Genomic DNA, 14,019 nt, shown 5'->3' with positions numbered 1-14,019 from the left:
GCTCTGAGAGATGGTAAAGGACAGGGAAGCCTGGTGTGCTGCAGTCCATGGGGTAGTAGGAGAAGAAGAGGGTGGCAGAGGATGAGATAATTAGATAGTGTAACAACAATTCATGAAAGTAGTGGGTGAAATCCTCTTATTACTCAAACTTGTGTGCATGAGTGCATAACTATGAGCACCATATTGCTAGTGCCAGTTATAAATATCAGTGACAACGTGGGTCACCTGAATTTCTGAACATACTGTTGGCGTAAAAATAATGCTTCTTCAGAGTCACTTGGTCCTTTCAAAAACTTTCTTATATATGTAAAAATGGAGACACTTTATTCACTTTCTTTTTTTTTTTAATGCATATATATGGAATTTATTATTTATTTATATATTTATTTGGTATTCATTTTATTTATTTATTTTTAAATTTTATTTTATTTTTAAATTTTACATAATTGTATTAGTTTAAAATGGGCATTTTTTAATGCTACAATCATTACTGAGTCTTTATTTAGTGTCAAACCTGGCTATATTGTAAAGATAGAGACATAGACCCTTCAATCACAACATTTGAAATAATAAAAGTCCTAGTTTTACACAACTGAATATGTTTGTATGCTTAAAAACAATAGATCTCTAGATATTTAAGTAGAATTCAACAAGCTATAAACTGAATGTTAAAAGTTAAAAGAATAGTTATTTATTTGTATGTATGTTTTAACATAATTTATAGGAAATCTAACTTTCAAATTAAAGTTATTTCAATAACAATATATGGTAATGAAAAGATTGAAATAATTGTATGGGATAGCATAGCAATTAATAACTATAAAAACATTACTCTGGAAGAAATATTGAGCAAAAATAGGTCTAAGGTGAAAAGGATGCTTTGAAATATGAATGAGGAAAAAAAGGTGTCAGTTGAGGGTAATAATATTCATGCCATCCTTTTCCTTTGAAAGTAACATCCAACAGTGATTTTGTTCACACCCTGCCTGGCCTGACATAATATTGAACTGGGACTTATGGGTATATTTTGACAAGTGCACATAAAGTGAACAAGTTCCTGTTTTGTGCAATTAAAAGACTCACTTCGATTCATTCAGAATAAATGTATTCTTTCCTCTATAACATCAGCTCTTTCATTTTCTTTATTATAGCACCTAACACACACAAAAAATGTTTGGCTTGTATCCTTACAGTTTCATAAAACTGTGCAACACTAGTGTTCCTTGCAATTTCACTGGTATGTGAACCAGTTTGTGGCTCATTGTAGATACCCACTAAGCATTCATCAACTTTGCCTGGGCTATGGGACTTCAAATCAGCTAGTATTAATATTTGCATCTTTAATATTAAAATACTTACAGGTTCAGTTCAGTCTCTCAGTCGTGTCTGACTCTTTGCGAAGCCATGAATTGCAGCATGCCAGGCCTCCCTGTCCATCACCAACTCCCGGAGTTCACTCAGACTCACGTCCATCGAGTCAGTGATGCCATCCAGCTATCTCATCCTCTGTTGTCCCCTTCTCCTCCTGCCCCCAATCCCTCCCAGCATCAGAGTCTTTTCCAATGAGTCAACTCTTCGCATGAGGTGGCCAAAGTACTGGAGTTTCAGCTTTAGCATCATTCCCTCTAAAGAACACCCAGGGCTGATCTCCTTTAGAATGGACTGGACTGGTTGGATCTCCTTGCAGTCCAAGGGACTCTCAAGAGTCTTCTCCAACACCACAGTTCAAAAGCATCAATTCTTCCACATCCATACATGACTCTCACATCCATACATGACCACAGGAAAAACCTTGACTAGACGGACCTTTGTTGGCAAAGTAATGTCTCTGCTTTTGAATATGCTATCTAGATTGGTCATAACTTTCCTTCCAAGGAGTAAGCATCTTTTAATTTCATGGCTGCAGTCACCATCTGCAGTGATTTTGGAGCCCAAAAAAATAAAGTCTGACGCTGTTTCCACTGTTTCCCCATCTATTTCCCATGAAGTAATGGGACTGGATGCCATGATCTTCATTTTCTGAATGTTGAGCTTTAAGCCAACTTTTTCACTCTCCACTTTCACTTTCATCAAGAGGCTTTTTAGTTCCTCTTCACCCTCTGCCATATGGGAGGTGTCATCTCCATATCTGAGGTTATTGATATTTCTCCTGGCATCTTTAATATTAAAATATTTACAGGTAAGTCACCATAATTAATTATCAAATTGGATATATAAGAATTAATTGTGACAAAGGACAATTGTGGGTAAAATTTGAACTATGGTATTGACAGAAAATATCTGCCACATCCTGAAAAAAATAGATTACTAGAGAGGAGAGAAAGTGTGAAAACCCTAGGCGGCTGGAATGATGTTGATAAACTCTAGAGATGATACAATTCCTCCAGAGGAAAACCCTAAATCTTTGTATGAACCATTCTTTGCTTCAGGAGTTAATATATAAAAATAAATTGTCTGGAAGTTTTTACTTCTCATTATGGCCTAAGGAGGAAAATGTCTTTTTGAAAATGACTGCCACAAGTGGAGAAAAAAAATGGATGTCAGTCATGGACATGAGGATGCCATTATACATTGCCTCCCTGAGTTAACAGCAAGTCTTAGCAGCAGTTGTGATCACATTCTTCTAAGCCATGTGTTCAAAGCACTTGCATAGTAAGTACCACAAAATTATAAACTACTAAAACTTAGCTCACCATAGTCAACATGTGTTATTAACAGTTTTGTACATGGCCATGCCGTACATTGATTTGTGGATATAGACAAATATTCTGGAAATATGAAGCATTGTTAATAATGGTAAATTTGAGAATTGAGAATGGAAGATCAGAGTGAGGCAAAGAGAAGGAAATCTTTTACTTTATATTCTTTGCGATATTAAACATTTTACTGAGAATGTGTAACTTTTTAATATAAAATTAATGTATATATACAGATATAAATGTAAAAGTGAAATACCTACAAATATAATTCCCAGCCTTTGACACGATCCCCTGGTGGCTCAGACTGTAAAGAGTCTGCCTGCAATGTGGGAGACCCAGTTTCAATCCATGGGTCAGGAAGATCCCCTGGAGAAGGAAATGGCAACCCATTCCAGTATTCTTGCCTGAAAAATCCCATGGATGGAGGAACCTGGTGGGCTAGAGTCCATAGGGTCACAAAGAGTCAGACATGAATGAGCAACTTACTCACTTTACACACGATGCACTCATGTGTCACATGTGAAATAATAAACTGAGTCTTTAACTATTCTGTCATAGCTTATAGTTTTTAATCATGGATTTAAAATTGACTTTTCAAGAATGCACTTAAACTTGGATTCAATTCCCATAAATACAACTTTTATTTAATATGTAAAGAAAAAGACACTGCAATTTGAATTCAAAAGTACATTTCTTCTGACCATTCTGAAAAGCTTGTTTCACATCCTTGTTCCTCAAACTATAAATGATGGGGTTCAATATAGGGCTTACAAAAGTGTGGAAAACAGCAATGATTTTTGACTGATCCACTGACTGGTCTTTGGGAGGTCTAACAGACTTACAAAATAGGGTCCCATAAAACACAGTCACAAGCAGAAAATTTTTTGCATCTGCCTTCAGCAGAGTGCATCCTCAGGATGGCAGTGAGAATGAAGATGTTGGAGATGAGGATTATGAGAATAAAGTTGGAGAGGTTAAATCCTGCCACCACAACCATAGATGTCTCCTTAATGTAAGTGTCAGAGCAGGAGAGTCGAATGAAGGGTGGGTCAGCTCAATAGAAGTGATTAATGACACTGGAGCCACAGAAGATCAAGCGGTATGTCCATGTGGTTTCCATCAGGCCACTAAGGAACCTGTAGATATATGGACCAGCAATCAGGTGAATGCAGACCCCTTTGGAAATCTTGCTGCTATGAATCAAAGGATTACAGATGGCCATGTACCTGTCATAAGCCATCACAGCTAGCATATAATATTCTGTAATCACCATGGCAATGAAAAAATAGCACTGAATTAAGCAAGCAGTATAGGAAATGTTTTTTTTTTTTTTAAGTTCACCAACATCTTGGGAGTCACGTTAGTGTAATATCACAAATCCAAGCAAGACAAATGGCAAAAAAAAAAGTACATAGGGCTGTGGAGGTACAAATCTATCCTGATCAATAGCAACATCCCAAGGTTCCCTTGCACAATGATCAGAGAGATCCCCAGGAACAGCACAAAGAGGATGGACTGAAGATCTGGACAATCTGTTAATCCCAAGAGAACAAATTCAGTCACCAAGGTGGAATTTCCTCTGTCCATTTTCTTAGGTGCCAGCATTGTTCACTTGGATAAATTAAAATAAGATGTGAATGAGAAGTCCATCATACATTTCTTCTCTCTTTCTTGTATTCATTTTCTCTCTTTTTCTTCTACCCTCAGTTTCATTCACACATTGCTATTATCAGACATAGTCTAAGACTGTAGGAGGTAAGACTTTTAATAAGGTCATAACCCCTAGTAGCTGGGTACACAGATGACTCCCAAACAGAATGGCTCCTGTGTCTCCATTTTATTTTGGAATGAGGGAATTATGACCCAAAGTTTATTTTAAACTGGCTTCAACCACCAACTGTTACTTACAGATTGCTATAAAATTGTGGATTCATCATTGGTCCCAGGGATGGTTCGGGGCAAAATGGTGAACATGTTTGGAAAGACTTTTGCAGTCTTTAAAAGTATGTGCATATTTATTTGTTTATTAGTCATGCCACATGCAGGATCTTAGTTACCTGGCCATGGATCAGGGACCTGACCTGTGCCCCCTGCAGTGGAAACACAGAGTCTTAACTACTGGACCACCATGGAAGCTTCCCAGTATGTGCATATTTAGAAATTCGATGTTTGAGAATTGTATTTCCTACTTACTGTATCGTGGTTGTTGTTTAGTTGCTAAGTCATGCTCAACACTTTTGTGACCCCATAGGCTATAGCCTGCCAGTCTTCTCTGGCCATAGGATTTCCCAGGCAAGAATACTGGAGTGGGTTGCCATTACCTTCTTAAGGGGATTTTTCTGTCCCAGGAATTGAAACTGTGACTCCCGCATTGGCAGGTGGATTCTTTACCACTGAATATTAGAGAGTCCCACATTATAGGAATTTGAAGGAAAATTACTGAGGCCTATTTTACTGATTACTCATTTCTAACTCTTTGCTAACCCATGAATTACACAGTCTGCCAGCCTCCTCTGTTCATGGAATTCTCCAGGCAAGCATACTAACATAAGTAGTCATTCTCCTCTCCAGGGGATTTTCTGAACCCAGGAATTGAACCTGAGTTTTCCACATTGCAGCCAGAGTCTTTACAGTCTCGGCCACCGGGGACATCCCACTTTACTACTATGTCCCCCCAATACAGGAGGATGTGGTATTCCTATGTGAATAGACCAAAGACAAAGACTCCAGATTTAGAAATAGCAAAGTCCTTTATGAATTAGAGGAAGAGTTTTTCATTTAGAACAGTTTATGTGAATAAAGCAAGAGAGACTTGGATAGGGGAAAAAAGAAGTGGCAAAAACTTAGATCATTGTTTTGTTTGCTTATCCATTTATTTATTCATTTTTCATTTATCCAAGATAGCGCTTAAGGAGTTTATAGCATATAACAAAATTCCATAACTTTGTGCTGCTAGTGGAACAGAAATTTGACTCTAACCTTCCTAACAGCATATAGTTCAATTAATTCAATTTAGGTCATTTTATATAATAAATAGTTCAGTTATCTTCTTTATAGACTTACAATGTCCAGAAGTTATAAAAAAAAAAAACTAATCAATAGAGATAAAATCATTCTTAATGCAGAGTTTACATGATACTAATTATAGTGAAAGGATTATACTTTCAGGAAAAGATTATCAGTTCAGACAATATAGATGATAATGAAAGAATAAAATGAGGAATTCTTGTTCCAGACTTTTCACTACAGATTCAATCTATTTTCATTGTGGATTCTCAATGTTGTCATGTGCTATTTTATAAGCTGTATACTACATATGATAAAAAACAAAAACTCAAACGCCTGTGGGAGCCATTTAGATAATAAGGGTGAGTATGTGCCTGTGTGCCCAGTTGCTTTATTCATACCTGACTCTTTGTGAGTCAGACCCCATGGATTACAGCCCAGTAGGCTCTTCTGTCATGGAATATTCCAATACTGGAGTGTGTTGCCATGCCCTCCTCCAGGGGATCTTCCTGATCCAAGGGTGGAACCTGTGTCTGCTAAATTTCCTGCTGGCAGTGGGTTATTTATCACTAAGGCCATCTGGGAAGCCAGTCAGAGTGATTATAAGAATGAACTAAAGTGGACTAGGTGGTGGTTCCCAAAATAATGGTCAGCAGACACTTAGCCTGGTTTAATTTTAACTGTACATTCCAAGCTGTGTGTTCTAAGATCTTGTGTGTATGTGTGTGTGTGTGTGTGTGTGTGTGTGTGTATGTTAATTGCTCAGTTGTGTCACTCTTTGCAACCCCAAGGACGGTAACCCACCACCCTCCTCTGTCCATGGGATTCTCCAGGCAAAAATACTGGAGTGGGTTGTCATTCCCTTCTCCAGGGGATATTCCTGATTCAGAGATTGAACCCTAATCCCCCACATTGCAGACAGATTTTTATCATCTGAGCCCTCTAAGATCCAATTTTAAAGTGATATCAGAATTTATTATGTTTATGTAAAACTTACCAAATACAGTATTGGCAAATAATCTGAATTTTATAGCTATCCTTAACCAGAGCACAACAAAATAAATCTGTGGGCTTGATATATTGAAATGCAGATAGCAATGAATAAATTATATTTACAGTATCTAAGCTGTTCCTAGATGTTGAATGAAGTACCTTCAGAAGTTAGCTACTTTAATTTTGATACTTCCAAGATGGCATATGAGTTAGTCATTATACTAAGGTAATCTTTGTATACAAACAGCAGTCAACCCTACATGTATGTGAGTCACTTTGCCAGGGGAATAAAGTAAATGGTAACAGTGCTTGCCTCAAAATATCTGTTTGGTGTCTTTATGGTAAAGGAGATAAATGAAGAAAAAATTGTTAGAAGTGATTAGTTCGATAATAAAGATTTGAATGGAGAATTAGTATATGGATCAAAGAATAATAACGTTTAACAAGAACTTGAAGGAAAACTAAGTGTTTTCTACAAGCACAAGGGTAAAGAGTACTTTCAGATAGAGTGAACATGCAGAGACAAAAGTCTTTCAAGATAAATCAAATAAACCCAAAGGTATATTTTCAAGGATAAATTTTTTATAGTACAAAAGAAAACAATTTAAATAAAATGTTTTTATTTTATTGGCAAACAGTCAAATAAACACAAAGTCCCCATAACAGGCTAAGAAGTGTAAATACCATTGAAAGCTACAAGGTAGCAAATCTCTGAATTTTTCTGGAATGTATTTATTACACCCAAATTATGGAAATGGATTAAATCCAACATTTTCTTTTAATTTGTCAAATAAATAATTTGCAGGGCTTAAATCTATACTCTGGGTCTTTGGGAGGAAAGTACAATAATTAGAGAATCAGAATTTATGTAAATAAAAGGAGTACTTTTTCCAGAGCACTTGGGTTTCTCTGGCTATTCGTACAGAATCTGCTTGGAATAAAGGTAGATCCGGGTTCAGTTCTTGGGTGGGGAAGACCTCCTGGAGTATGAAATGGTGACCCACTCCAGTATTCTTGCCTGGAAATCCCATGGACGACACAATCAATGGGGCACAAAGAGTCAGGCACGACTGAGTGGCTAATTCTTTCACTCACCAGAATGACGAGTCCATTTGGAAAATATTCATTTAGAATATACAAAGCTTCCATTTCAATGGCATAAAGATTATTATCTAATCTTTAAATCTCTACACTTATGCCCTAAATACCAGCACCTGTTTGGTCACTGTATTACATTTAACAACTAATAAAGACAAAAATGCAACAAAGTTTCCTGTAGACAAAGCTATAGTTTTTCCAGTAATCATGCATGGATGTGAGAGTTGGACCACAAAGAAGGCTGAGCGCTGAAGAACTGACACTTTGGAACTGCTGTGCTGGAAACTCTTGAGAGTCCCTTGGACAGCAAAGAGATCAAATCAGTCCATCCTAAAGGAAATCAGTCCTGAATATTCATTGGAAGGACTGATGCTGAAGTTGAAGCTCCAGTACTTTGGCCACCTGATGCAAAGAGCTGACTCAATGGAAAAGACCCATATACTGGGAAAATTTGAAGGCAAGAAAAGAAGGGGGAAACAGAAGATGAGATGGTTGAATGGCATCTCTGACTCAATGGACATGAGTTTGAGCAAACTCGGAGCTAGTGATGGACTGAGAAGACTGGCATGCTACACTTCATGGGGTCATGACCTAGCAACTGAACAACAAAAGACAAAAATAGGTATAATCCAAAAATAAAAGAATTTAATATGACTATTTCCTATTCTTTCCTTTAAATGGGTTCAATAATCACACTCCACAATTTAGGGGGAAAAAAATATATATAGATAGATAGATAGTAGTACTTCCTCCCATGCACATGGTTGCTTCAATTTTACAAAGCAATTATGCTTTTCTATTTTATTTTACCTTTAGAAAAATCTAGCAACTGATATAAAGAAGAGGTATTAATAATGAGGATAATGGGGCAGAAATAAACATTGTTTGCTATAACCTGAGCTTTTTTTTATTATTATTATTACTATTTTCAAAACTATTCAGCAGGGCTTCCTTGGTGGCTCAGTGGTAAAGAATCTGCCTGTCAGCACAACAGAGATGGATTTGATCCCTGGTAGGACGATCTCACATGCTGTGGGACAGCTAAGCCTGAGCACTGCAACTACTGTGAAAGTGAATATTTTAAGTACTTTCAAATAGTTATAATTTTCACTAATTTTAAATTGTGTTGAAATTAGTAATATTAAGCCCTTTTAAATATCATATCTTCATGAGTTTTTCCTCCTCTCTCTTTTTTCACCTCTATTTTGCCATCCAGGACACTATTATCCAGAGTGCTTTATTTATGTTTTTTCTCTAACTCACACTTTAACGGCCTGTGGTAAATGGAAAACATAATTCTCAACATCTCAGTTAAAAATTATTTGAAAACTTAACTGTGCATCTTACAAATATAAATGGCATTAAAGATTTTTGATAAATTCAGTCATTTCTATAGAGCTAAAGCCTTTTTTTTCCACTTAAAATTTCTGAACTTTTAATAGAAATTTAATTGAAGATTATCTCTGTTTCCAGAAGCAAATGCTTATAGAGCTTGAGATATGTCAAAGATTCATGCCCAATGGCTATGAGAATAACTTTTGATAGCTTTCCATTTAATTTTTACTGCACCCATTATTTCCTGTGGTTAGAAATATTGTTTATTTGATACTTATCAAAGTGGTAAGTAAATTTATCCTCCACAACTCTTTCATTTTTAACTCCTTTTCTGATATAGAATACTAAGTAATTTGTATTAAATTATTGTATCAGCTATACCTGAACATGAAATAAAAAGTTTAAAGTTTGGGGAAAAATTATTGGAGACATTGCTGAACTAGTTTTATTTTATTTTATTTGTATTTTTTTAATTTAATTTTTTAACTTTACAATATTGTATTGGTTTTGCCATATATCAACATGAATCTACCACAGGTATACACATGTTCCCCATCCTGAACCCTCCTCCCTCCTCCCTCCCTATACCATCCCTCTGGGTTGTCCCAGTGCACCAGCCCCAAGCAAAATAACCATGAATATTTTGCTCTCTGTTGGAGAAATGTCACACACAAACATTAAGTAAACTTCAGTAAGGCAAGGAACTAGACATCCTTCTAAAAACAGTTTTCTTATGGGATATTGATATCCTTTTTTTTTTTTTTTAATGTCCAGTTTGAAATTCTGGGCCATTAGTAGTCAAGGCAGGTAGTAGTAACCTTTTTTTTTTTTTTAAATATGGTCAGATTTTTTTCTTTCACTTTTAATTTTATTTATTTTAATATACATTTATTTATTTTAATTTGAGGTTAATTATTTTACAGTATTGTATTGGTTTTGCCATAGATCAACTTGAAACTGTCACAGGTGTACATGTGTTCCCCATCCTGAGCCCCACTCCCACCTCCCTTCCCATACCATCCTTCTGGGTCATACCAGTGCACCAGCCCCAAGCATCCTGTACCATGCATCGAACCTGGACTGGCAATTCATTTCACATATGATATTATACATGTTTCATTGCCATTCTCCCAAATCATCCCACCCTCACCCTCTCCCACAGAGACCAAAAGACTGTTCTATACATCTGTGTCTCTTTTGCTGTCTTCCATATATATGTGTTAGTATACTGTATTGGTGCTTTTCTTTCTGGCTTACTTCACTCTGTATAATCAGCTCCAGTTTCATCCACCTCATTAGAACTGATTCAAATGTATTCTTTTTAATGGCTGAGTAATACTCCATTGTGTATATGTACCATAGCTTTCTTATCCATTCGTCTGCTGATGGGCATCTAGGTTGTAACCATTTTTTGAAAGTTTAGGTTACTTTTCTTTTCTCAATAAATATAACTGAAATAAAACTCCACATTAGATTTCACCGGCTCAATAATGTCAAACTGCTTTCCTCTGGATTGGAACACACCAGCATAAGCTAGATAACAGAGAAAATGTAGATTTGTTAAACTAGTGCATCACTGACTCAATGGACCTGGGTTTGGGTGGACTCTGGGAGTTGGTGATGGACAGGGAGGCCTGGCGTGCTGCGGTCCATGGGGTCACAAAGAGTCGGACATGACAGAGTGACTGAACTGATTCATTCTTCACTCTTGGGCATAATTCTAGGAAAGGTATTTTGGGGTTCTAGAACATTTATGTCCAGCTATGGTAATAGGAAACTTTGCCATGCTGTTTACTAAGTGCAGAGACAATTCTCAATCTATTATAAATGTGTGAAAGCCATGGCTGATTCACATCCTCACCAGATACTGCACTTGCTTACACTTTGCCATTTGGTCAGTCAGTTCGGTCACTCAGTCATGTCTGACCCTTTGTCACCCCATGGACTGCAGCACGCCAGGCCTCCCTGTCCATCACCAACTCCCAGAGCTTGTTCAAACTCATTTCCATTAAACTGAGGATGCCAATCAATCATCTCATCCTCTGTCAGCCCCTTTTCCTCCTGCCCTCAACCTTTCCCAGCATCAGGGTCTTTTTCAATGAGTCAGTTCTTCACATCAGGTGGTTCAAAATATTGGAGTTTCAGCTTCAGCTTTAGTCCTTCCAATGAATATTCAGGACTGATTTCTATTAAGATTCACTGGTTTGCTCTCCTTGCATAATACAATTTCTAACATTTTATTTACTTCAGTGCTAAATAGGTGGATATCCACTTTTGTGATGAGTCTATGAGTTTCTGAATCTGAATAACAGGACACACAATAAGGTCACATTTGAAAATGTTTGCCCTTCTGAAACTTATACTACTTAGATGGCTTCATGTCACCACCACTTTAGGTTAAACAGATTACATGTATCAAACAATTTCTTTTTTGAATATGAAGTGATTCTTTTTTTTTTTCTTTGTTTGCAACTTTCAAGTCCTTTCCAGTACCTGGGGTGAATTTACACAGAAGTAGAATCATATTTTATAGAGACAGATTGTACCAGCTGTAAAGGACCTTAGAGGAATCTAGCTGAAGTCTCTATTTAACTTTTGGGAACCTGATGGATAGGAAGGAAGAGTGATGTGTTATATTTAGAGGGGACTTGCTGTCTGAACCATAGCATGTTTCTAACTAAAGAGAAAGGTGTTCAGGGAGGTTAAATGTTGCTGCCTCTGGTTATAACACAGAACCTACTATGTACTGAACATTATTACTGCATGATTTATAATGAATATACTCATGCATCCCATAATTAGTATGCCTCTATCTGTCCTCTATGTTAGATATTTACCCAAATCTAACATTGTTTTGGCCATATATGTACTTCATTATTTCAGTGGCAAAGATGAAGGAAGATGTCAAGATATATAACTATAATATTAACACATCACACACTCATTAATAAATTACATTTGGACAATGATATTTACCATCATATGTTGCACTGGTTGTATGAGAAGAATGTGGTGTGGAAAGATTAAATGGGAAAAGAATGAAGACTATTAAGATATAAAGATTATTAATATGTTATATTAATATACTAAAAATTAATGGCAATCCATTGACACCATAAGCTTCCCTTGTGGCTCAGCTGGTAAAGAATCTGCCTGCAATGCAGGAGACCTGGGTTTGATCCCTGGGTTGGGAAGATCCCCTGGAGAAGGAAATGACTACCCACTCCAGAACTGACCTGGAGAATTCCATGGACTATATAGTCCATGGGGTCGCAAAGAGTCGGACATGACCGAACACATTTCACTCACTCATTGATACCATATTTTGACTTTAATATATTCCAGCCAATGTTTTCTGCCATGTTGCTCCTCGTAAGCAACAGTTCAAAAGAAGATTGGGTAAATTGATGAAATATACCAGGAATAGAAACCTATAAGCCTTTTATATTATTGAATACGATGTTTTCACAATGAGAACTCTTCTTAACATGCCATAGAGTTTTACAAATGCCACTGTGAATAACAAAGGAATTTCGTAGGCTTTATTATTCCATTCTGAAACATTTTTATATAAGGACATTTTACAATGGCAGCTGGAAAATTTAAGACCATCCAAAGCTTTTAACTTTACAATTTTAATGTGTAAATAGAAGTGTTCTTCAGTAGTTTATGGCATTACAAATATATCATTGGATTGTAGCCTAACTTTCTCAGCAAACTGATTGAGTGTTTTAGCCTTAAGGAAGCCATATCAAAAGCAGATGTGATAGTCAAATATCAAGAATGTATAGCTTCTTACTTGTAGTGTAATTAATGAATACATATGTCTCTATGAGCATATTAGTGTCCATAACAATTTTATGCATCTTGCAAAAAACTGTTGTGTATATACATACACTATATATACACTATTGTGAGATAGGTGTGTGTGTGTGTGTGTGTTAAGGTACTTACCAAATCTTCATTTAATTCTGTGCTACAGAAATATAAGTAATACTCAAAAAATATTGCCTACTGTTTTTAGGTAAATTCATGTCTGTTTATTTTATATTTCAGGCAAAATTCAGTGCTTGGTTAACAAGGATGGAATGCTCAATTCTTTAGCAAAGAATGCTCACAAACAGAGTGATATAAGCCAATGACTTAAAGGTGATTGTAAACCACAGAGAGGTGGGCATTTAACCAGGGTTGGCAATGAGGAAGAAGAGAAGAAAATTATCTTGGAGGAAGTGCAGAAGAATTTATAGTTAATAATGACAGCACAATATTGTACTGCAACAAGTGCACAGCTCTTCTATATGTCTTTAAAATCTAATCTTTAGATATCTTATTTTTATCTAACTTTATTCAAATGTAATGGACTAATACCATGTGTAATGATAAGTACACAATGTGTTATATGCATACATTGTGAAATTATTACCACAATAAGGTTGATTAACACATGCTTCACCTCACAGAGTTACCATTTTGAGTGTGTGTATACTGAGGGCAGTTAAGATTTATTTTTTTTATCCCATTTCTCAAGTTTTCATTATTGTTAAATAGAATCACCATATACATTAGATCCCCCTAAAATATTCATCAAATAAAGTTTGTACACTTTTTGCAACATCACCAGTTTCCCCTTTAAGGCCCTAGAAATATTGAACCTACCCTGTTTCTATGAATTTGATTTTTTTTTTTTTTACTGTAACACTCATCTTGCCAGGATCTTAGTTCCTTGATCAAGGGTCAGACTGACCCAGTTAGTGAAACATGGAATTCTAATCACTTGCCTGTCAGGCAATTTCTGAATTAAGCTTTAGATTCTACATATATGTGAGATCATATAGTACTTGTTTTCCTCTGTATTAATATTTCATGTAGCACATGACCCGCATATTTC

The 14,019-nt window shown here is 36.2% G+C and overlaps 1 pseudogene; it reads right to left on the bottom strand.

The window, feature by feature from the left end:
* Positions 1-2,464: 2,464 nt before the first annotated feature.
* LOC129644406 (olfactory receptor 1030-like) lies at positions 2,465-4,286 on the bottom strand (annotated as a pseudogene).
* Between the last annotated feature and the right edge of the window lie 9,733 nt (positions 4,287-14,019).

Source organism: Bubalus kerabau, chromosome 2 (assembly GCF_029407905.1).
Source record: "Bubalus kerabau isolate K-KA32 ecotype Philippines breed swamp buffalo chromosome 2, PCC_UOA_SB_1v2, whole genome shotgun sequence".
In the NCBI taxonomy this organism is placed as follows: domain Eukaryota; kingdom Metazoa; phylum Chordata; class Mammalia; order Artiodactyla; family Bovidae; genus Bubalus; species Bubalus kerabau.
Note: the sequence above shows the minus strand (reverse complement) of the source record. Positions and strands in the feature narration are given on the sequence as shown.